We start from the raw sequence: 26,451 nt of genomic DNA on the forward strand, positions 1-26,451 counted from the left end.
TATATCTCCAGTAGTGGGATTGCTGGATCATATGACAGGTCTATGTTTAGATTTTTAAGCATACCTCAAGCCCTTAAATTATCATTTTGAGAGAATAGTTTCCATCCCTTTTCTTCTTCCCATCAATCCACTTGTTGCTGTGCAACTATGTTCTTGATAGGCTAGTTGGTGGTTTTGATTGCCTGTTTTCTTTCCCTGATTTAGCTTTTGTTTTGTGACTCACTTGGTTGTTAGCTAGGTTGATGTGGTTTTTCTGTCACTGACCTGGAGGTGTAATTTAGAAATAATAAATTCACAGGTCAATGCCAAACCAGTTGTTTACCTATTATATAGAAAACCCCTTGATGATAAAATCTGTAAACAGTAGGAGTTGGGGGGTAATGGTTATTAGGCTAGTTATAGATGTTGGAGAATTGGTAAAGGTGACACTCAAAAGGGGGGGCAGGAAAGGGGAGGGGGAAGAGGTATGGGGACTCCTGGGTTTTGTAGCCCTTGTGTGTGTTTGGGTGTATTTCTGTTGTAGTTGAGAGTGCTTGTGTCAGGGATTGCAGAGGGCTGGGGTTGTATACAGTTGGTACAGTAAGCTAATCAGCAGGTGATGACTGTGTAGGAGGGAGGGATAGTGTGTTGGCAGGTTGGGGGAAGATAAGAGGCAGAGGTGAAGACGGGGGAAATAGTGGATGAGAAGGGACAGAAAGAGTAGTTTGGAGGGAGGACAATGGATTGTAGCACAGGGGAAGCAGGGAAGGTGAAGAGGGTAAGAATAAGGATAAGAGAATAGTGATAGTGAAGTTAATAATACAGGGGAAAAAAATAAACACAATAAAAAACACCAGGTTTAGGAACCACAAAAACTTCAGTATTTGGGTAAAAGTTCTAGAGTTATTCCTTAGGTATCTAATCCTGGTATTCTGGTGTTAGCATATAAACAGAAGCTCTGATGTAGTCTCACTAGGCATTGGCTAGTGAGTAGTATTTGGTCCTTCTGTCCACAAAATTAATTAGAATTGTGACGTGATGTAAGACTGCCAGTTCCTGCAGGGTGGTCAGAGCTGTTGTTTCACCAGCCAGCAGCTGCACTGCCCTTCAGCTGCAACTCTGTTTGGTCAGCTGCTCCCCCAGCAAGGTGGGGCAATTCAGTTTCAAATGCTGGCCTTTATCCCAGAGATTAGCTCCAGGATCTACCACCTGCCCTGCTTTGCAACCTTTGGGGGAGGTTGGCCTGTCACTTGTTCTCCCCTTCCCATGTTCTCAGCCTTTGTGCTTCTTCCGACCTCTGCTGGGTGCTACTGGTTCTTCTGGGAGGTTGGCTTGTCACCCCACTCCCACTCTCAGCCTTTGTGCCTTTCTCAGCCTCTGCTGGATGCTAGCAGCTCCTTTGGGAGGTTGGTTTGTCACTCCACTCCTGCTCTCAGCCTTTATACCTCTCCCAATCTCTGCTGGGTGCTAGCAGCAACTCTGGGAGATTGATTTATTGCCCTGCCCCACTCTCAGCCTTTGCTGCTTTTCCCACATTTCACTGAGAGTTCAGCTTCTTGTGCCACCCCCATTCTCTGGGACAGGTTCAGTGTTCCACCCCACCTGCACTGTCAGTGTTAGATTATAGTTTGCTGCTTATGTTTTTTCAGTTTTGTTGGAGGGGGTTCAGTCTGCCCAGGGGATGCACTGGATTATTTTCCTGGGGGTGGGGAGGGAGTCACACATGGTGCATGATGCTTACCTGTTTTTTCTGCAGTTTCACACAAGCAGCTTTGGAGCCAGCTGGTGGGGAGAAATGGCACTGTTGTTTTCAGTGTGGCACAGAGTAGAGAGGCTTTCCATAGGCTAGGGGTCCAGGATGTCACAGAGTTTAATTCTGATTGATGTTCTGTCTTCTGCTTGTTGGGAGAAAAAAAGAGAAACAGCTGGGTGATTTTTTTTCCCAGGGCTAAACACATCTTGCTGGCTGTGCTGCATGGGATTTTCATGGCTGCTAGGTGCAATTAAAGGCTGATTTAAGGGTCAGTTATTGATTTTTTTATCTGCACTTAATGTGATGGCAGTTATTATTTTGGCTAGAAGCAATCAGAATTACCCAAGTGTAGGTCTGACGTCTCAAGGAAGTTTCTGGTGTCACAGAGCTTAGGATTTCTGATTCCCTACCCTAGCCACCATCTTGGATCTTCCACATACAATATACTTTGATCATATTCTCCACCCACATCCTGTCTTTATCCCCTCCCACCTCCCACTGCTCCTCCCCACATAGTCCTCCTTTTATGCTCATATGTGCTTTTTTGTGTCTCCATTCTGCATATAAGAGAGAAAGTGTCCATATTTAATCTTTCTTTATCTGACTTATTTTGCTTAACATGATCTTAAATTCTATCCATTTTCCTAAAAATGAAATAATTTCTTTTGTGCATAATACTCCATACTGTATATATGCCATGTTTTCTTCAGTCATCTGTTCATGGACACCTACACTGATTGTATAACTAGGCTATTGTGAATACTGCTGCAACAAACATAGGTGTGCAAGTGTCTCTACTGTATGCTGCATTGCATTCCTTCTGGTATATGCCTAGGAGTGGTGTAGCAGGATTATATGATAGTTTACTCTTAGTTTTTTTGAGAAACATCCATAGTGATTTGCATAGTGTCAGCACTCTCATCAACCGTGTATGAGGAATCCTTTTACTCTGCATTTTCTCCAGCATTTTTTTTATGATAGCCAAGTGATATGGAATCTCAATGATGTTTTATTTTTTCATTTATGGCTAAGAATGTCAAACATTTTTTATATTTTTATTGGACATTTGTATTTCTTTTGAAAACTGTTCAGTTCATTTACCCATTTTTAATTGGATTGTTTGGGATTTTTGGTATTTAGTTTTTGAGCACTTCATAAATTCAGAATACTAAAAACCTTGTAAGATGAACAGCTGGAAAACATGTTTCCCCTTTCGGTAGGTTTTCTTTGCTGTGCAGAAACCTTTAATCTGATGCAATTCCATTTTTCAGTTCTTCCTCTTATTCCCTGAGGTATTGAGGGAGTCATATTCAGAAAGTCATTTTCTATACTTACATCCTCAAGTGTTTCCCCTATGTTTTCTCTAGTGCAACTTTTTATTCCCTAATGGGAATGTTATATTTCTTTTTTTTCTTATTTACTATTCCTGTAAAATATTCTGGCAATAGAAATCTCTGTTGAAAAGTTAAAAAAAAATGATAAGAAAAAAAACTTCAGACAATAGTAGTAATTTCTGAGACACTTGATTTTAAGAAATCATATGTCATTTGTCAGAATTTCCAGGGGAGAGTATGGGGACTCTGCATATTTCCATGGACTTAAGGTGAGTAAGTCAAAAATAAAACAAAGAAAACTGATGTTTTGCCAAGTGATCAGAGCACTTTAACATAAACTGCAGCTTAAACTAAACGTAACTCCAATTCATTCTTTAAAACTTAGCTTAAGGGTCACTCTACTGTGTTTTAGAGGCTCCTTGTTTTGTTTCCATGGAGTTTCTGCAGACTCACTGAAAGTCCTTCTTATCTGTATTGTCATTGTAGGTGCTATTAAGCTCTATATGCTCCTGGTAACAGAGAAAGTGTTTTTTATTTCCAAAACCATCCCAGTGCCTAACCATGATACCTTGTACAAAATTTTAAAGTGATATACCCTGCATTTGTTAAGGAAGAAAATCTGACTTTTCTAAAGAGCTGGTATCAAAGAACAATGAAAAGCCAGTATCATATCTGTAATCCCAGGTACTTTGAAGACAGAGATCAGGAAGACTGTGGTTCAAGGCCAGCCAGGAAAAAGTTATTGAGACCCCTTCCACCATCTGTAGAACAAGCCAGGCATGGTGATTCTTGGCTGAAATTCTAGCTATATGAGGTAGGTAGAAGGACTGTGGTCTGATGCCAGCCCAGGAAAAAAAGCACAATACCCTATCCGAAAAATAACCTAAAAGCCAAAAAGGCTATTATGTGGGTGAAGTAGCAGAGTGCTTGCCTAGCAAATGTGAGGCTCTGAATTCAAACCCCAGTGCCACCCAAAAAATAGTAATAAAAAAGACAATGACTCTTAAAGGAAAGGAAATCTAGGTCCTAGTAAGATAGTTTTCAAGTCTAAATTATAACTAAACTTGAATGGAGCTGAATTATCTACTATTGAGTAGTGATCTTCACACATCTATTTGTCTTCCTATTTAGAGATTTGTTTTTGTTAAGTTTCTCTGGTTGAAGGACAAAAGGCTCACATAAGCTATCTCAGGCAATGATGTGTGGGACTCCAGAAAGCTGAATATTTTGGAATCACAGGTCCTATAAGGTGTTCTTAGTCTAAGGCATCTCTGAAGTCAATAACAATGAGAGTTATGAATCGTGGTCTTGCCTCAGTACATTAACATGAACACAATAGATGGTTTTCATGTGTCTGAGTGTCCCTTTTCTCTCTTGCTGCTGTATTTGGTTTCTGTACCCTCATTAGTTAATCTTACATGTGGCCCAGTGTGATTACATCAGATGTTCTCCGTATCAGGATACAACATTAATTCCAATGCTGACTGTTTATCCTCTTGTGGTTTCTGTTTGGCCCAGCTCATCATTTTGAGTCAGTCCATGTCAGTCTTGGCCTACTATGAAATGGTTGCCCTTGCTTCAAACTGTGACTGAGCCAGGCTCCTAAGGACCATCCTTTCAGAAAAGACTTGGGAGAGACTGGCATTATGGCTGCTGCCTAGCCTGGATCTAAAGCCTGTGGGGATGGTCTTCAACAAATGCTAGAGATTTGGGACAAACTATGCCTCTTTAGAGAAGATCTAATAATTTTTGCATCTTATAAATTCTAAGTAAAAATCATTTTTAGATGGGATTAATTATTTTTATCATTTTATGATCTGTCTTGCTTTATGTCCTCTTGGAATGCAAGTTCCAAAAAGGCAGTACATCTGTGTGTTGTTTGCGCCATAGTGCTATATCCTCAGCCCTATAAAAGTTCCTGACATATAGCAGATACTTATAAAAATATTTTGTAAATGAATACATCAACATTAAATATGAAAAATGGGGGGTATAAACAAACCAAATTATGTTCCCCCCTCATAATGCAGTACAGTCAGCCATTTAAAAATTATGTTGTATACTAATTTTTGAGTACATGACAAATTGTCATGTTATGTTCTGTAAAAAAAGTAACTTACAAAAAAATTAGATATGACATGGAAATAAACTAGATGGAATTCATCAGAATATTAGCAGTGACTATCTTAGATCAGATGATTGAAAATGATTTTTATTTTCTCCTTTTAATCCTTATATTTCTACATATATACATGTATATATTCATCTACATAATTATGTGCACATGTGCATATGTAATGTACTTGGATCCTCTTCATAGTTCAGTATCCCCCTCCCTCTACTGCTGATCTCCCAAACTTAGACAAGTCCCCCTTCTACATTCATGTCCCATTATTGTTATTCTCATCATCATCATTTTAGGTCTAGATTCTGAAAATAATCAAAAACATGCAATATTTGGCTTTTGAGCTTGGCTTAGCTCTCTCAACATGATGACACCTATCACTCTTATAACCAGAAACCTAATAAGCACACACACACACACACACTATAAATGCTACATGAAAAACAACGATAAAGAATTATCTAATAGTGAAGGATACAAGATGGAATTTTTTTAGGTTATCAGTGTATCAGGGATAGAATTAACATTTTCCTAGTTCAAAATGTTCTCTATTTTTAAGTCTCATATTTTGCCTAATGCTTGCCTCACAGTGTGATCATTTGTGTGTGCATCTTTTCATATAAGAAAGATTTGTATGTGCCTCATCTTTGTGTTTCCAGTTGCCTCTAGATCAGTGTTTTGAATGCTGTAAGAGACCACTAAAAGTCTTTTAAATGACTGGCTGCATGAAGAATTAAGTTTCAGGGCATGACTTGATTTGTGGCATATCCAAGTGTGAATAATAACAAGGCTGGTGATTTTAATAAAACTGCATTTTAGCAATCTTTCCTCACAAGTAAATGAAATTTGAGATTCAGAATTTTTTTAAGTGGCCCTAAATCTTTAATGGGTTTTCACAGGTGATAGTGAATTTGCTTGAATGGGACAATTTGCTGCTAAAGCAGGAAGAGACCAGAAAGGTTATCTATTCCATCTCCTAATTTTAAGTAAGGATCTGGAGTCTCAGTGAGATGAGTAAGCTTGCTCAAGGTCACATCTGTATTATTCTGATGAGAACCTTAACTTTCTTTACTCTTAGTTTAGTGCTTCTACCACTGTACTACACCACTTCTATACTTCTGGTGAAATTGCCCTTAATGTGATGCACGTTAGCGCTTAATGTGACTAAGTTACCTGGCACTGGGAAAATGTGTAAAGTGTTTGAAATTTTGGGCCATTATCTAGGAAAAGGCAGCTCATCTCTATGTTGGATGAAAAAACATAATAACAAGTGCTTTAGAGAAAGGCTGTAATAAGCAGTTATATCTAAAGAAAACTGTTTTGTGTACTTTTAAAAAGCTATAAATAACTATGTTCTTTTTTCTTAAAACAATAAGTCATATTTACATTGCTAACAAATTGATAAGATGCTTCAACTTGCAAAGCCAAAACTTTTTATCTCAGTCATTTGCTATCCTCTGTATCAACTACATTTTTTTATCATGAATGTTCTTCCCTACTACCATGGTTTTATATAATTACTTGCCAATGCAAGACTAAGAAAATTACAAAAAAGCAGGATTAGTATTTTTGACCTCCACACCTAAGAAAAACAGGAGTCATTGAACTGTAGAGTACTAAGAAATTTAAGAATATAGATAAATAAGAAATGGAATTAAATAGACAAACTATCTCTCATATAAGTTCAATTAAGAATTTGCCCCTGAATATTTGTACTTAAATGTACCAAGACCAAAAGGTAAAACATCATATTAGTTAACAGGAAATTCTTCTGATACACACAATAAAGGGAAAATGAAAGTAGTTTTTCCAAGTCAATCATGCCACATAGATTCAGCTAAATATGAGTCCAACATATCACAATACAGTCTTACACTTTGCTTTACATCTGTCCTGACAAGACTAATGTTTGGATCTATAGGACAAGAGGTGACACGAAATGGAATTTGGGATCATTATAGCTAGCCTAAGCTTGCTGGAAACTACAGACAAGCTAAATGTTATCATGCACAGCCCACAAATCAGAGTGAATGGTAAATCTAGGCCAAACACATGTTTCAAAATAGGCAGTAGTGTTGAGGTTGTTGCCAGCAGTTTCCAAATAACCAATAGCTGTTTGATGGACAGAATCTAGGATACCAAAAGCCCATATTTCCCTTTCTAATAATTTGACTTGCAAGGACAAATTGTTCAAGTGATCTAAGCAATAAATATCGTTATTCCTTGTTTAATCTTTTGGAAGTTTCCCATAAGCCTTCAGCATAAACAGAAAAATCCTTCAGATGGAAAAAAGTAAACAAATCTCCTTCAAACTTTTCTGGACTTATCTTTCAGTAACTTCTTGTATGTTCTTTTTACTTCCTGAGCTCAGTTTACTATCTCATTCTTTGTCTTTAAGTGCTATCACCTCAAGTCAGGATGCTTTTGTGAAAATCTGAACTTCTATGTCACATTTTCATAGACTTCCCCCAGTCTTCCAGTGTTTGATTGCTTGTTTCTCCTGTATGTTCTCAAAGCACCTGGGCATAACCCTAATATAACTTTCTCACCTTACTGTAACTAAGTATTTTCCAATAGTTATGAGTTTCTTGATTTAAAAATAAAGTCTTGCTCTAGCTTATATTCACAAAAGGTAAAAATTTTGTCATATGAAAAGTTCTGAATGAATAATAATTCATTAATTTCCCATTCCTGCATGTATACTATCTTTTGAATTTAAAAGAAAATCTGGTTGCCTTCAAGTACTTACCCACAGAATGCACTTAACTCAAGGGAGTTTGCATAACTGGGCTTTTATTCTCTCTCAGTAAAGCATCTAGAGAGACCTTTGGAAAATCAGTACATTTACAGAAAGATGCTCAAGTTCTCTCATAATAACAAAAATGTAAAGTTAAATTATACTGAAGTATCATTTCTGTTCCACCAGATTGTCAAAAACTAAAATAAAAAAAAGATAATATATTCTGCTATCAAGACTATAGAAAAACAGGTACTCATTCAGCCTAGTAGATGTGCAAAATGATGCAGTCCCTTATGTAAGAAATTCAGCAATAGCTAATAAACCTATACATGCATTTAACCTTTGATGCAACAGTTATACTTTCAGAGTCCTACTTAGAAGAAGGAATTAGCAAAAGACTTATCTTATACATATAACTTGAATGCAAATCAGTTTTTAAGTCATTCAATACAGAATTATTTGTAGTTCAAGTAGTGGGAACAACCTGAATATCTATCCATAAGAGACTGGTTAAACAATGTGTAGTATAGCCACGTAAGACAGTACTATGCACCTACAAATAGAGTAAAGATTAGGTTTCATTCTCAGCAAACAGAATGAAGAAGAGTTTAGTGTGTTAGATTTCCACAGTATTTTGCAGTTTAATTTGGGATGTATTAGTACTTGGATAGGTTATACAAAAATTAAATACAAGAAGGATACACAAAAAATAAAATGGTTACCTACAGGGAATGAGACCATTGGAGGTGGGGGGGGGAGGTGAGCAGTAGGAACAGTTTATGAAATAAAGCTTGATTTTGAAACATGCAATATTTTACTTGGTGAAAATAATAAATGACCAAGGATGAAGAGGGGAGAGAGCAAATGTGAAAATTGAAGACAATGAACAAGTAACCTAACTATTTGATATATTACATCCACTTGACACTAATTGAATAAAATAATTTTGAGTGTGGTATTCTGACTGCATATATTTAGTAAAACATAAGGGTAAGAATCCAAATAGAAATTGTAAACTTTTAAAATAAATTTTGTGGTATTTTAGCTGTAATTATGAAACATTTTTCATGTGTTATCAGAGAAAATAAATGAGTACACCAGTGCTATTTGGAACTAAGTTTTCACTCTAATTCAAGAGATACAGATATGAAAAGGAGAATGATAAGGGATAATCATAGCATTTTGATTTGAATGAGATTAGTAGGAACAAAGCTTCCAAATTCTGTCTGATAAAAAAGCCTAAAATAAATGATACACAATAGCCACAAGCTCAGCTAGTCTTCAGATTTTAATTCCTAAATATTATTTCTCCCCCAAACTAACTAGGCTTTTGGAAAAAAAGACTGATTCCAGCTCAGATACATATAAAATACAGTTGGGTCTGGAACATGTTGTACCAGAAAGAAAAGGAACACTTACAAACTAACAGGGTTTTATTAGGACAAAAATCAGCTCTAAAGGCTCTTGATAACCAAATTGGACATAATATCAACATCAGCAAGTCACATCGTAGATACTCATGAAAAAAGGAGGGAAGTTCTTTTATAGAGAAGAATGCCAGTTAGCAAGTACAGAGGAATTACAAAATTATAAAATCACTATTTTGCAAAAAACCAAAGAACAGTTGATGCAGATGGAAATTTTCAATTATTGCTTAAAACTATTGAAAGAAAGGTTGTCAGGAAACAATATATGTATTGTCTTAAATTTCATTCCATAGATTGCTTATTAATTATAAGAAGTGATCCTTTATAATGGAGAAATCTGGCAGCTTCTATATTAACCAATTGACCAAACTTAGAATAACAAGTAGTTAAATAATTCAACAAGGTAGCCTTATATTATTCACTTCCTAATGTGATTCAATATAAAATTAAAAATCAGATGATATCAAGAAGATGCTGGAATAGGGAGTCTCAGGCCCAATTCCCTTTCTCACAAAGAAAGTTAAAAGACTGCTGGGGCCCAGGTTGAACATGGAGCAAACCTCATGAAAGCCAGTAGGAAAATCTATGTCACTCCCTTGCCCTCCACCTGACTCAGCACAGAGTACAAAGGAGAAAACACCCATCTCCCAGCTTCTCCTTGGAGAAGGAAAGAGAAGACTGAGATGTGCATTCAACCTGCAGACTTTCAAGAAGTTTGCCTTAAGGACTGATTTATGTTTGCCTGAATGTAAGAATTGACAAGAAAGGGTATAAGTTGTGGGAAGAGAAAGAGTTGGCATGTGCATTCAATATTTAGAATTTGAGGGGAGCTATCAAAAATTTGGTTTTGCCTATTTCAGAGCTCTGTGGGCTGCTGAGAGCAAAGGGGAGTCTGGGTAGCTTGCAGCAGCTCAAGAAAACTTGCAGCAATACAGATGGATACTAGAGCTAGCAAGAGATTATAGCCCTGAACCTTCTAATTTACACTCACAAGTTCAGAAAAGATAAATCTATAAAATAGTTTGAGAAGCCTTTGAATCTCTAGCCCAGTTGCTGAAGAAAGAAGTAGCTATTTTTTCAAAGGCTTGTAAATCTCACCACAAAATAAGGCATGAGAAGAAACAGGAAAACATGGCCAATCAAAGTATCAGAATAAATTTCCATAATCCAATCCTAATAAAATTGTAGATAGATGAATCACCTGCAGAAATTCAAAATACCCATCATATAGATGCTCAAAAATCTCAGGAGGAAAATACATGAACAAAGTACAAATTTCAATAAAATGAATTGAAGAAAAATTTTGGAACTGAAGAATACAATAACTGAACTGAAAAATTCTCTATAGCAATTCAAAAGCAAATATAATCAAGTAGATGAAAGAACCAGATAACTCTAAGATAGGTTGTTTTAAATTATAATATCTCTCTTGTTATCAATGAGGGATACATTCTAAGACTTTCTTAAGGAACTGCACGTAGTACATATTACCTGTACATATCATGTTTTTTCTTATTCATGTCATACAAATTTAATGGCTTTTTCATCTTCACTAAGAGTTTATCATGCACTGTGCCTATAACTTTTGCAGTATAAGGTACAACAGTAAAACTGGCATGAATTTCTTCTTACTTCCTCACAATTTCATGAAGAAGACTCATTCTAATCATAGATCTTTGCAAACTCAGCATGATTTTTTTTCTTTCCTTACTAAGCTGAGAGTTTTCTCCTTTTACTTCAGAGAAACACTTTATGCTTTCTCTTTGGCATATCAAAAATGGCACCATCATTATTCTTGTGCTTTGGGGCCATTACTTAGGAAAATAAAGGTTACTTGAATACAAGTATGCAATACCATGACACTAAGTCTGATAATCAAGATGGCTACTTAAGTGACAGATGGACAGGTAACACATACAGCATAGGTACCCTAGAAAAGGAATAATTCATATCCCAGATGGGAGTGGGACAGGATGAGGTTTCATCATGCAACTCATGCTACAATTTAAAGCTTATAAACACTCAGCTACACACAAACCCTTAATCAACAAAGACAACTACATGATAGGGATCACCACGTACTTATCAATAATAACACTGAATGTTAACAAAAGACACCAATTGGCAAACTGGATTAAAAAGGAAGATCCAACAATCTGCTGCCTACAGGAGATCCACCTCAAAGACAGAAATAAGCACTGGCTGACAGTGAAAGGCTGGAAGAAGACCTACCAAGCCAATGGCCCCCCAAAACAGGCAAGAGTAGCAATACTTATCTTGGACCAAGTAGACTTCAAACTTACATTGATCAAACAAGATAAAGAAGGATACTCCATACTAATAAAAGGGGAAATACACCAAAAGGAAATAACAATTATCAACCTATATGCACCCAACCTCAATGCACCCAATTTCATCAAACATACTCTGAAGTACCTAAAAACATATATAAACTCTAACACAGTGGTAGTGGGAGACCTTAATACCCCCCTATCACCAATAGATAGGTTATCCAAACAAAAACTCAATAAAGAAATCCTACAACTAAATCACACCATAGATCAAATGGACCTAGCTGATGTCTACAGAATATTTCATACAACTTCTGCACAATATACATTCTTCTCAGCAGCTCATGGAACTTTCTCCAAAATTGACCATATCTTAGGGCACAAAGCAAGCTTCAGCAAATATAAGAAAATAGAAATAATCCCATGCATTCTATCTGACCACAATGCATTAAAACTAATGCAACAAACAACTAAACAACAAAAACAACAGTAAAAAACATGCAAACAATTGGAAGCTGAACAACACATTGCTTATTGATCAATGTGTCATTGATGAAATAAAAGAGGATATTAAAAGGTTCCTGGAAGTTAATGAAAATGAAAACATGACCTACCAGAACCTATGGGACACAGCAAAGACAGTCCTAAGAGGAAAATTTATAGCCATGAGTGCATATATTAAAAGGACAGAAAGATCTCAAATCAATGACCTAATGCTACATCTCAAACTCCTAGAAAAACAAGAACCAGAAAACCCCAAAACAAGCAGAAGAAAAGAAATAATCAAAATAAAGCCTGAAATTAATGAAATAGAAACAACAACAACAAAAATATACAAAGAATCAATGAAACAAAAAGCTGGTTCTTTGAAAAAATAAATAAGATTGACAGACCCCTGGCAAACCTGACTAAAATGAGGAGAAAAAAACCCAAACCAATAAAATTAGAAATGCAAAAGGGGAATAACAACAAACACCATGGAAATCTAGGAAATCATCAGAGATTACTTTGAGTACCTGTATTCTAATAAATTTGAAAATCTTGAGGAAATGGACAGATTTCTAGATATTTACAAACATCCAAAACTGAACCAAGAGGATATCAATCACCTGAATAGATCTATAACACAAAATTAAATTGAAGTAGATATCAAGAGCCTTCCAAAAAAGAAATGTCCAGGACCTGATGGATTCTCTGCTGAATTCTATCAGATGTTTACAGAACTAATACCAACCCTCCTTAAACTTTTCATGAAGTAGAAAGGAAAGGAACACTGCCTAACTTGTTTTATGAAGCCAATATTACTCTCATCCCAAAACCAGACAAAAACACCTCCAAAAAAGGAGAGCTACAGAACAGTTTTCTTAATGAATATCGATGCAAAAATCCTTAATAAAATAATGGCAAACCAAATCCAACAATACATCAGAAAGATCATACACCATGACAAAGTCAGCTTCATCCCAGGGATACAGGGGTGGTACAACATACATAAATCTATAAATGTAATACAGCACATCAATAGAAGCAAAGACAAAAACCACTTGATCATCTCAATAGATGCAGAAAAAGCCTTTGATAAGATCCAACACCACTTCATGATAAAAACTCTAAGAAAACTAGGAATAGAAGGAATGTACCTCAAATTGTAAAGGCTTATATATGACAAACTTACAGCCAACATCATACTTAATGGTGAAAACCTGAAATCTTTTCCCCTAAAATTAAGAAGGAGACAAGGGTGCCCACTATCCCCACTCCTATTCAACATAGTACTGGAATTTCTAGTCATAGCAATTAGGCAAGAAGAAGAAGTAAAAGGAATACAAATAGGTAAAGAAATTGTCAAAATATCCCTCTATGCAGACGACATGATCCCATACCGCAAAGACCCAAAAAACTCTACCCAAAAACTTCTAGACACCATAAACAGTTTCAGCAAGGTGGCAGGATACAAAATCAACTTACAAAAATCATTAGCTTTCTATACACCGACAATGAACAAATTGAGAAAATGCATATAGAAACAATTCTATTCACAATAGCCTCAAAAAAAAATCAAATACCTAAGAGTAAATTTAACAAAGGGTGTGAATGACATCTACAAAGAGAATTACAAACTCCTGAGGAAAGAGATCGAGAATGACTATAGAGGATGGACAGATCTCCCGTGCTCACGGATTGGGAGAATCAACATAGTAAAAATGGCCATACTACCAAAAGCCATCTACATGTTTAATGCAACTCCCATCAAAATCCCAATCACATTCATCATAGAGATTGAAAAATCTACCCTGAAGTTCATTTGGAAACACAAGAGACCACGAATAGCCAAGGCGATACTCAGCAAAAAGAGCAATGCTGGAGATATCACAATACCTGACTTCAAACAATATTACAAAGCAATAGCAATAAAAACAGCATGGTATTGGCACAAAAACAGACATGAAGAACAGTGGAACAGAATAGAGGACCCAGATATGAATCCACACAACTATACCAACCTCATTTTTGACAAAGGTGCCAAAAATATACAATGGAGAAAAGACAGCCTCTTCAACAAATGTTGCTGGAAAGAGTGGTTACCCGTCTGCAAGAAACTGAAACTAAATCCATGTCTACCACTTGTACTAGTCTCAACTCAAAATGCATCAAAGACCTTAATATCAGACCTGAAACTACAGGAAGGAGCAGAAAGCCCTCTAGATCTAATAGGTACAGGCAAGGACTTCCTCACTAGAACCCCAGCAGCCCAACAACTAAGAGAAAGGATGGACAAATGGGACTTCACAAAATTAAAAAGCTTCTGCACAACAAAAGAAATGGTCTCTAAACTGAAGAGACCACCCACAGAGTGGGAGAAAATATTTGCCAGCTGTACATCAGACAAAGGGACTGATAACCAGAATATACAGGGAAATTAAGAAACTAAACTGTTCTAAAATCAATGAACCTATTAAGAAATTGGCAACTGAACTAAACAGAACTTTCTTAAAAGAAGACATTCGAATGGCAAAAAAGCACATGAAAAAATGCTCACCATCTCCATCCATAAATGAAATACAAATCAAAACCACACTAAGATTCCATCTCACCCATTAGAATAGCCATCATCAAAAACACCACCAACAACATGTGTTGGTGAGGATGTGGGGAAAAAGGTACCCTCGAACACTGCTGGTAAGAATGCAAGCTGGTGCAACCACTCTGGAAAAAAATTTGCAGGCTTCTTAAAAATCTAAACATACACCTTCCATATGATCCAGCAATCCCACTCCTGGGGATATACCCAAAGGAATGCAACACAGGTTACTCCAGAGGCACCTGCACACCCATGTTTATTGTAGCACTATTCACAATAGTCAAGTTATGGAAACAACCAAGATGCCCCACTACTGATGAATGGATCAAGAAAATGTGGTACTTGTACAGAATTTTACTCAGCCTTGAAGAAGAATGAAATCTTATCATGTGCAAGTAAATGGATGGAACTGGAGAACATCATTCTGAGCGAGGTTAGCCAGGCTCAGAAGACCAAAAATCTTATGTTCTTCCTCATATGTGGACTTTAGATCTAGGGTAAATGCAGCAATGTGGTTGGACTTGGATCACATGACAAGGGGAGAACACATATGAGAGGTATGGGGATAGGTAGAAAACCCAAAACGTGAAAGCATTTGATGTCCCCACTCCAGAAGAACTAATACAGAAACCTTAAAGCGACAGAGGTTAACATGAGAAGGGGATCAGGAACCAGTGTAAAGATCAGTTAGAGTTGAATCAACATGGGTTGTAACACATTTGTACATGGAAGCAATGCTAGGAATCTCTTTGTATAGCTATTCTCAACTAGCAAAAATGCTTTGTCTTCCTTATTATGCTTATGTCTTTTTTTCAACAAAATTAGAGGTAAGGGCAGAACAGGTTCTGCCTGGAAGTGGTGTGGGGGAGGAAGGGGGGTGAGCAGGGGGAGAAATGACCCAACAATGTATGCAGATATGAATAAATGAATAATAAAAAACTAAATAAATAAAAAAATAAAGCTTATGAATCCTTTTATGAATTGTTTGCTTCTGGAATTTTTCCATTTGATAATTTCAGACTTTTGCTGACTGTAGATAACAAAAACCAGGGGCAATAAAACCATATATAAAGGGGGACTACTGTATCCATCCAAAAAGAAAAGATAACAGCAGAAGAGTGGAGAAAGCCTGAGAGACTTAGGAAACATCATCAATTTGACCAATGAATTAATTATGGAAGTCTCAAAAGGAAAAGAGTGAAGGGAAAGAGGAAGAAATTTTATTTGAAGAAATAATCACTGGAAACTTGCCAAAATCAGAAATGAAATGGATATCCAAATTGAACAAAGTCAACAAACTAATTAGGAAGGACTGATGACATTCACATCAACACACATAATAATAATAAATAAAAATAATTATAAAATATCAAAAGTGAAAATAGATGGTTTTTAATAGCAGCAAGGGGAAAGTAACTCATTACATATAAGAGAGCCTCCATAAAATTATCAGCATATTTCTCCACAGAAACCTTAGGGTAGAAGGAAGAGGAAAATTACACTAAAAGTGATAAACGCAAAAAAAAGAAAAAAACTATCAATAAAGAATACTATATCCAGCAATGCCATCCTTTAAAAATGAAAGAAATAAGGATACTCCCAAATAAACAAACAAAAACTAAGGGAGTTCATGACCAACATTCTTGTCTTACAAGAAATGGTAAAGGCAGTTCTTCAGGTTCATATGAAATATACTTGACAGTAATATGAAACCATAAGCTCAAATATAATATACAGACAAGAAGACAATATTGCAGTGTATAAATCACTTTTAGTTATGATATAGAAGATAAAAGACAAAAGTATAAAAATAAGTATAGCTATAAGATATTCTAGTGAACATACAATGTAAAAATGTGTTTCGTGACATACAATATAAAAAATGGAATGGATGGGGAAAGTAAAAGGGTAGAATTTTAATGCAATTGAAGTTAAATTGTTACCAACTTAAAACATCAGCTTATTCTTGTTGACTAGTAGAGGTTTTAGGTAAACTCCATGGTAATCATGAAGAAAATACATAAGATTCATAAAAGAAAATAAGAAAGAATTCAAAGCATATCAGCACACAACTCAATGAAATACAAAGGAAGACAGAGAGGAAAAAGGGGACAAAAACACTATAAGACAGTTGTAATTCCTTTCCTATTATGATTATATGAAATGAAAATGAATTAAACTCCTCAAGCAAAAAAAGAAACAAGATTCTTCTACATGCTGCCTTCAGTAGACTGCTTTACATTTAATGACAGATATAGGTTGAAAGTGAAAAGAACAGGAAAAATATTTCATGCAAATGGTGACTAAAGAGAGAAAGGGTTGCCATATTTTTAACAGAAAAAAACTAACTTTAATTCAAAATTTCTCACAGAGAAGGACATAATGTAATGATCAAAAATTCAGTTAGCCAGAAAGATGTATCAGTTTTAAATGTATATGCAAGGAACATTAGCGCTTCCAAATATATGAATGAACTATTAACAAAATGAAGGAACAAATAGATAGCAACACAATTATAGTAGAAGCTGATAACCTATTTTCAACAATGGATGGAACATCCAGACTGAAGATCAATAAGGAAACAGAACTTGAACAACACTAAGCCAAGTGAACCTAACAGACTTAAACAGAATATTCTACTAAACAGCAGCAAAATAGATTTTTCTCAAATGAAGACATATGACACTAAGGATCTGCTGTATAGCATCATACTTACAGTTAACATTACTGTAGTACACACTTAAAATTTTAAGGGGATAAATGTCCTGTTAAGTGTTTTTAACACACTTTTTAAAAATATCTTTCTGTACTCTTGATAGTACATTTTTCACATTAATCTAATCATGAGGAAGCAACTAAACAAATCCAAGCACTGACATATTCTATAAAACAAATATTCTAGAATTTTCAAAAATTATATTTCATATTTTAAAAGTATTATTATAGTTTTAAAGAAACTATTAAACATAATAACCTAATGTAGTTTATAAACCTAAGACTTCCTTGAAAACAGAATTTTTAAAAATATACATCTATAAAATTATTTTTATACTTATTATTTCTGAGTAACAAAATATACCAAATGCACAGTGGTTTAAAAATATTTATCATTTTATGATCACTTATGGTTTCTGTAGGTCAAAATTCAAGAATGGTGTTTCTATGGGTGCAAGTTTCTCATGAGGCTGCAGTCCAGGTGGCTGAAGCAGCTATAAGCTGGGGGGATATTTGCTCCTCACATTTCAGTTTTGGCTCTCAGCAGAACTGTATGTTTCTCTGAAGGTCATATGGTACTGCTTTCAAGGACGGTGTTAGTCCAGTTACACAGATAGTTGGATAATTGGGATTGGGCCTTCTGTTTTCAAAGATGAGTGAGTTTGTCAAAGCTTTTCTTTCTAAACCAGTGCAACTTGTGTTAAATAGTGCTTATTGGTCAGCAGTCACAGCCAGCTATGGAGCCAGTGAGCAGTGTGAGTCCTGGAACAACGGACGAAGGACATGCTCCTGCTGAGGTTCCTCTGTGCCGCCATGCCATTCTCTATATATAAAATGTCAATAATCATGTAATAATAATAATAATAGAGGTCTCTTTTATGAGAAATTAGATACTTAGTCAACATTTGAAATCAAGGTTTCAAAAAGTATTATCAGCACACAGCAATGCTCATTGCAGCTGGCATCAATAAAAGGAACATCCTTCATGTAAGGTTCTCTATCCATAGCAAAACTGAGGCTGTGGCCTTTGTCTGGAGTAAACAGGACAGATGCCAGGCAGGCCTCACTAGGTATCTTTTGTAGCCAAGTCATGATTCTGGGATCACTGTTTTCCCACATGGCAAAGCTTTAAAAATCTTCATAGTCTATAACACTATGATCCCACTTCTATAGGAAGTAACTCTTTCACAGGAAAGAGCATTAAATACAGAAAAAGTATTAACTGTAATAGAAATAAGCTGAATGTCCAACCAAAGACAAATTTTGAAATAAATTATATCTACTTAGTGGTTATTATGCATATTTTTAAATTTATGCCTATGAATAGTTTGGTAATAAGTTATGAAATATGTATTATGTGTAAAAAGAATATGAAATTGTACATAAAGTGCCAAAATTTTGTGCAAAGAACTATACAAAAATAATGAAAAGATACTCATCTTTAGATGTTGACAGTTGGGTTTTTTTTCATCTTGCTTTTCTATATTTTATAATTTTCCTTTAATGAGATTCCATCACTTTTCCTAACAAGAAAGGTAAAGCACTGATTTTAAAAGTGCTAACATAAGGGCTGGAGGCATGGCTCAAAGGCTAGCAAGCATGAGGCCTGAGTTCAAACCCCAATACTGGGGGGAAAAAAGTGCTAACATAAGAGTTCTTGGTATACAAAGAATGATTAACCTTGTCTAATAATGAATTAAAATTTATGTAAATTATTTTAAGACAAAATATCAAGGGATACAGTTAAGCAGTACTTTTGAGAATTTAAAGGATCTTTTTACTTAACTTTCAAAACATTAATACCTTCTAAAAGCTCATGGAAGAAGAGATAAATATTAACAGTAACATTTCAGCTATCTCTAATTCTATTTTCTCCTTCTAATAACTAAATCAGCTGCAGCTGAGAACAAGGAATTAACAAGAAAGGATCTGCAAAAGGGAGAGGAAACCAAAGGGACCACTTTGTGCCATGCTGTTTTACACGACCATATTTATTTTTGAAACAACCTTATTAGGTTATTTTACATATATGTTATCTTATTTAACCTTAACAGCAATCCTGTGAGGTATTTTATAGATGAGGAAACTGGGGTTTGAAAACAGTACATAACCTAGCCTGGCCCGGGAGTGGGTGTGAGGGGGACCACTCATACCTGCAATCCTAGCTGATCAGGAGGCAGAGATCAGGGGATTGTGGTTTGAGATCAGCCATGGCAAACAGTTAGCAAGACCCCACTCTCAGCCAATAAAAAACTGGGCATGATGGTGCATGCGTGTCATTCCAGCTATGTGGGAAGCATGAATTAGGGGAACAGAGGCACAGGAAAGCCTGGGCATAAATGTGAGGTCCTATCTCAAAAATAACAACAACAAAAAGGACTGGGGACATAGCTCAAGTGGTAGATCGCCTGCCTAGCAAGTCCAAACTCCAGATTACATAATTTGACTAACGGGAAACAAACAGAAAAAGTTCTGACTTACAATCCTTTGGGTATATCTCTAGGAGTGGAATTGCTGGATCATATGGCAGTTCTATTTTTAGTTTTTTAAGAAGCCTCCATACTGTTTTCCATAGTGGTTGTACTAATTTACATTCCTAACAACAGTATGTAAGGGTTCCTTTTTCCTCCACATCCTCACCAACATGTTGTTTATATATATTTTTTTTATTGTTGTTGTGCTGGGTGGGTGTACATTGGAGTATTTACAAAGGTTCCTAAAATACATCAAATAGATCATATTGAATTCACCCCCTCCACTGCTCTCTTTCATCCCCCCTTCTGATTTATGTTCTTAATGATAACCATTCTAACCAGAGTGAGGTAGAATCTTGACATGGTTTTGATTTGCATTTCTTTTATGGTCAGGGATGTTGAGCATTTCTTCAGGTGCTTTTTGGCCATTTGGACTTCTTCCTTTGAAAAAGCTCTGTTCAGTTCATTTGCCCATTTCATCATTGGGTCACTGATTTTTGGGGAGTTTAGTTTTTTGGGCTCCCCGTATATTCTGGTTATTAAATCCTCATCAGATATATAGCTGGCAAAGATTTTCTCCCACTCCATGGGCAGCCTCTTCAATTTGGTGACCATTTCTTTTGTAATGCAGAAGCTTTTTAGTTTCATGTAGTCCCATTTGTCAATCCTGTCAAGAGAAAGTTGCTGAGCCATTTGAGTTCTATGTAGGAAGTCTGTTGCCTAGGCCTATGAATTCCCATTGTGTCCCCTACTCTTTCCTGCACTAGCTTCAAAGTTTCAGGTTTTATATTAAGGTCCTTAAGCCACTTTGAGATGAAACCATATAGGATGAAAGACATGAATCTAGATTCAGTTTTCTGCATGGAGATACCCAGTATTCCCAGCAACATTTGTTTAGAAAGCTGTCTTTTCTTCATGGTAAGTTTTTGGGACCTTTGTTAAAAATCAGGTGGGTATAGCACTGTGGATTCATATCTGGGCCTTCTATTCTGTTCCACTGGTCTTCATGTCTGTTTTTAGGCCAGTACCATGCTGTTTTTACTGCTATGGCTCTGTAGTGTAGTTTGAAATTGAGTACTGTGATACCTCCAGAGGTGCTCTTTTGCTCCATATTGCCTTGGCTATTCACAGTCGTTTGTGCTTCCAAATGAAGGAATGTTAAGTCAGGTTACAATAAAGGTACCTGCACATCCATGTCTATTGCAGCATTTTTCACAGTAGCTAATCTATGGAAACAGCCAAGATGCCCCACTACTGATGAATGAATTAAGAAAATGTGGTATTTTTCACAATGGAATTTTATTCAACCATTAAAAAAAACTGACTTTTTTTTTTTTTTTTTTTTTTTTTTTACAAAATCAGAAAACAGGAGGGCACAACAGTTCCTGTCTGGTGGGTTGGTAACAATGGGATGAGGAAGGATGTGAGTAAAAGGTTTAGTAGGGTGAATATAGTGCAAATACTGTGTGCACATGTATGTAAATGGAAAAATGATACCTGTTGAAACTATTCCAGGAATGGGGGTAAAGGAGGGGATAAAGGAGAGTGGTGGAGGGGGTGGAATTTAACTATGATACATTTGGTATATCGTAAGAACTTTTGTTAAATGCCATAATGTATTCCCAGAACAACAATAAAAAAAATTTTTTTAAAGAAAGAAGAAATTCTGCATTCTTTACACGGACACTGGGCTCCACTGAGAGCTTTGTATGGCATCATTTTTAAACAGAATTTATCCGCACTTCTTAGTTGGTTTTCTCATTCTAAAGAACATATGTAAAAACATCAGCATATGAGAGAAAGGAAAAGAAGAATGCTAAAACAACAGCAGTAGGAAATGAAAGCTGACAAAAGAAAAAAGTAGTGAAAAGCAGCCAAAGAATTCAAAAAGCATAGCTGTATGGCGCCATGGAACTATTTCATGACGACATACAGCCATCCATAACGCTGAGGGAATCATGCTCAATACTTCACTTTCCATATCCTCAGAAGTATAGGTGGAATATAACAATTATTTTCCAAAGAAAACACTCTAGCTCTCTACCTCAAGTGTTCTCAACAGATGAGGTGTTTCTTTTGTTTTATTTTTTTAGTATTTGAAAATCCAGTAGAAGATTTACAAACACAAGACGATTTCTAAAACTGAGGCCCCTCAGAAGAGGCAATATCCAGATTCAGAACTTGCTTGTTGCTTATCTTCCAAAAAACTGAAGGATAGACTTAACAGCTATTTGGTTTTATTGATAGGCTTTGAAATATTTTGCTAGCACAACTTAAAAGTGGAGTTGAAGCATCAACTGAAGCTTTCTATGCTACTGTGGTTTAAATTGAATGCTGCGCTTTGTATAAACATAATTTTTGTGGTTTAACTTAGGCTGTTCTCTGTGGTCTTCCCATATAATGGGAATGCGTCAGAAGCACAGCTTCGTTTCCTGTGTAGGCTGGAAACTGTTAACAGCAAAGTTTGGAGACCGTCTGAGTGAGCTCTTTGCCATATGTTAAACTAAACTTGATATGAAAAATCATTTCGGTTTCCCGTTTCCCAGAGCATTAAAAAGAAAAAAGCAGCTCAGTCTTTATAAATATAAAAAGCATCTGTCTGCACAGGAAATTCTACTCTGTTATTTTGCAAATGATCCCTACTTATATTTACAAGAGAAATCAGATCCAATGAACTATATAGGAAGTAATGCACCATTTTGTTTAAAATTTTGAAATACATATTCATAATTCTGTACAGCTAGCTGGACTGTGAACAATCTTTGTACAGAGATCTCAACAGTGCTGCCCAGCATGGTCCTAACGCATTTATGTTTCCAAGTGAAAGGAGATGGAATATTTTGATAGCATACTGCTAACTTAAACATTTCTAGCAGATGTAATTTTTGTGTTTATATGCTCCCACCACCATTTTCAACTCAGGAAGACTCATGAGCATTCACAAAAATGCTTGGCACAGTCTCATTATAATTTTGCACTTCTTTACTCTATGAACCTCAAAAATATTCTCCTTGAGGTCTCTTACCCAGGTATAAATGTCTTTCAGTTACTCTTCAGTAGACCTTTAAGAATCTCTTTCTGTGACTGCCTTTTGGCCCACCTCCCTGTTGTTACCTATAATTTTGTCATTTCTTTTGCTCTAAACCAGCTTATTCTAAAAGCCATCCCTTAGTTTCACACCATTCCATAGCGCTCAGAAGAAATGCATGACCAGAACTCTGATCAAACATTGTAGTTTACAAAGGTCTTCATGCTACTTTTGTAACAGCCCATATTTTACCAGCAGTCCTCTCTCAGACCTGACTATATACTCTTTCTTACTTTACCAACTCAGTACTCCAGTGTTTATCCTCAATTTTATTGATTGTTTTCTTACTCCCTGACATATCAAAGACTTTTAAGAATCTCAGTCTTTTCATCTAACAGCATCTTCATGGCATTTCCAGCTAAATAAATTAACTGTGAAACCATTCATTTTTCTCTAGATTTCTTTTCTTTTTCTCTCCTTTATCTTGCTTTTCATTCATTTTCATTCTTTTAGTAACTTAAGTCACTTCTTGCTCTCAATTCACTTATTTTCGTTTCTTTATCCAAAATCATATTAAAATCATATATTAATAGTTACAAGTCATCCATCATCAAGAAGTGCCTACATTTAATAATTTCTCCGGTTTAAAAGTTGCCATCTCTTTTTCTCCAGTGCGTGCACGAATCTGTTACCACAATTTACAATTGCTGGTGATCTCTGGCAAGAAAGCCTGATATATTTTTTAGTATGACAACTGAAAAAGAAATTCTAATCAAAATAAAAGAATAATATAAGAGTGAAAAGAAAATTTACATGCAGAAACAACACTTTTGGTTAACTGTATATGAAAATAATGACTTTTGATATGAAAGGAAAAACTAGGTAAACTTATAATCTTGATCTAATCTGTAGTTATGGGGCATTTACAGAAATCTTCAGAGTAAATGGAAAAGTTAACATTTGTTCATATACAAGCTGTTTGAAAACAGTTTAAAAATCTAAATAAATGTACAAAAATCTTGTCTAAAGAAAAAACTACATATCAAAAGTAAAAACTAAAAAGAAACAAAAAAGTGAAAAGTATAGAACCATCATAAAAAGCGTCTCTCATGCGCAGAGAGACTCGGTCCTCTAACTACTTGGGAGACTGAGATGGGAACGATCGCCCTTGGCAAAAAGTTTGGGAGACCCCATCTCAAAAAAAAAAAAAGTGGGCATGGTGTTTCACAAATGTTATTTCACCTTCCGTTTGGCAGGAAGCATAAAATAAAAAGATCATGATTCAGTCCTGCTGAGGCATCAATGTGAAACCCTATCTCTAAAATAACCGGAGCAGAAAGAACTGGAGGCATGGTTCAAGTGGTAGAGCACTTACCTAGCAAGCGCAAAGCTCTGAGTTCAAACACCAGTACTGCCAAAAAAAAAAAAATGTCTGTTGTGAGCTGGCGATGTAGCTCAATACTAGAGCACCTTGAAGCTCAGTGCTAGATCACTTTGCCTAACAGGTGCAATACCTGGTTTAATGTCCAGAACCAAAAGAAAAAATGAAATATCTTCTGCCATGAATAAATATACATGAAATATAAAAAACCTGCCACTGTAATGCCAATATTTGGCTGTCCACTTTATGCTCCTTCCTTTACAACACAAATCTTTGAGATAGTATCTTTTCAGCAAAAGGATTAAAATGGTTCTCTCAGATAAAAATTTTACTCTTACCTAACAGACTAGGAAACTGCAGCTATAAGCCCTCCTTAATAAATGGTGAAGGTAAACTATATTTCTGTGACAACTGATAACAACCCCAGCTGAATGGTTTTCTTCTGTCTGTTCCTGAGGATGTGGCGATATCAAAATTCTCTCAGCCTGGATCTGTGTAGGAAAAGAGCTTGACACCCATTGAAACCAGAAATCCCACTGTGAATTGGAAAGCCTCTGAGAAAAGACTCAATATAAATGCATATTCTTTGTGTGGAATTGTTTTCCCATGTTTACAGGTATCTATCAGTCTTTTTGTCTGTAGTTCAGTCTCAGGTGGCTAGAGACTGAGTAGCTGGCGTGTGCTTCCCTACACTCTGTTTGGTCAAAGCACTGCACATCCTTACACACTTGTGCATCATTATGTTCTATTAGCTCTAGAAAAATGTTCATCATTTAAAAGCCCAAAGCTTTTAGCAATTTTTATGGTATACTCTTGAAATATTTAATTTAATATTTAGCTTAATTTAATGTTTAATTTAAAATAATTAATTAGCCTATTCCCTACACACTTTGTAATACAAAGCATTTAACAAGATAAATTCTTTTAAGTGTTTCTTCTTAAATTACTTCCGTTTTTCCTTAAAAAAAAATAAACTCAAGTCAGCTTCAAAACTTTGGGGGTCATACTCAGGTAATAAAAGAACTCTAGTCACTTTGGTAATACAATAGTTTCAATAAAGTAAGTATAAATCCTGTCTCATGTAATAATCACAATACTGGACTTCATTCAAGATTAAAATTTCTCCTCATCCTGCAGGAAAGAAGCCTTCAGTGGGAATTGAGGCTTTGTCTCTACCTACAGCCTTGTATCTCTGATTAACAGTGGTTTCTAAACTGTCAAAGGTCAAAGTGAGGGAAAGTAGAGAAGAATAGTAAAGGCCAACTTCTGTTTTAACCAATTCTTGCATGAGAAGGAAGGAAGGAGAAAGGGAGGGAGGGAAGGAGGGAGGGAGGGAAGAAGAAAGGAAGGAAGGAAGGAGAAAAGAAGAAATCTTTCTGGAGCAGATATTTAGAAAAGTAGAAACTTTATCACTAGATGAAGGAGACTTTTTCTCTTCTTAACCTTCTTCCTCCATCCCCAGTTACCCACTTATCCTCCCTAATAAGGCAAATTTTCTTATTCAACAGGCAGTATTCTCTAGACATTGGTACTTAATGAAACCATTTATAAAAAACCCTTGGAATTGTTTCAAAATTCCAATGTATCTTAGGCTTACCTGATGTGATAATAATATATAAGCAAAGGTTTTTTTAATTTTTTCTATAAGTCATGATGCATTTTTGTTTAGTCAATACTGAATGAGCATTTCAATTTCATAACCACAAGTCCCTGTATCTCTTCTGTGCAGTTCTAAGTTGTTGCTATGTGGTAAGCTTGACTTTCTAGAAAGGAAACAATGATAAATTCTAGTTCTTTTTTTTGCTGGTTCACCTAGTTTCTAAAATAATTTACTTTGATAATGTATAACTCCTCATTAAAGACATATATTACTGATGGACTGGCTTATTTTTAAATAAGTTATTTAAAAGAATTTATAGTTTAAAGTAACAACAAATTATAAACCATATGTAGAACACTATCTACAAATTACTTTTTAAAATATCTACTCTAGTTAGAATCTTTTGCAAACTTGCTAAGTTTTATACCCAGAGTTAGGTACCTCTATGATGGTATTTTCTCACTATCCTGGGGAAAGTCCCTCCACCCACAAGCACCTTTGGCAGTAGGTGGTCTCTAGCTT

The 26,451-nt window shown here is 35.8% G+C and overlaps 1 protein-coding gene and 1 long non-coding RNA gene across 3 annotated transcripts in view; one reads left to right on the top strand and one right to left on the bottom strand.

The window, feature by feature from the left end:
- The window catches only part of LOC141410912 (bifunctional heparan sulfate N-deacetylase/N-sulfotransferase 3-like), a 115,869-nt gene that overhangs the window by 42,077 nt on the left and 47,341 nt on the right, over positions 1-26,451 (top strand). The gene's annotated exons all lie outside the window — the stretch shown is intronic.
- Positions 1-26,451, bottom strand: part of LOC141410913 (uncharacterized) — a 92,343-nt gene that overhangs the window by 9,942 nt on the left and 55,950 nt on the right. For both annotated transcript variants that reach the window (XR_012435715.1, XR_012435716.1), the window contains one exon: positions 1,721-1,874. This is a non-coding gene — a long non-coding RNA (uncharacterized lncRNA). The remainder of the gene's footprint in view (positions 1-1,720; positions 1,875-26,451) is intronic.

Source organism: Castor canadensis, chromosome 9 (genome assembly GCF_047511655.1).
Source record: "Castor canadensis chromosome 9, mCasCan1.hap1v2, whole genome shotgun sequence".
NCBI lineage: Eukaryota > Metazoa > Chordata > Mammalia > Rodentia > Castoridae > Castor > Castor canadensis.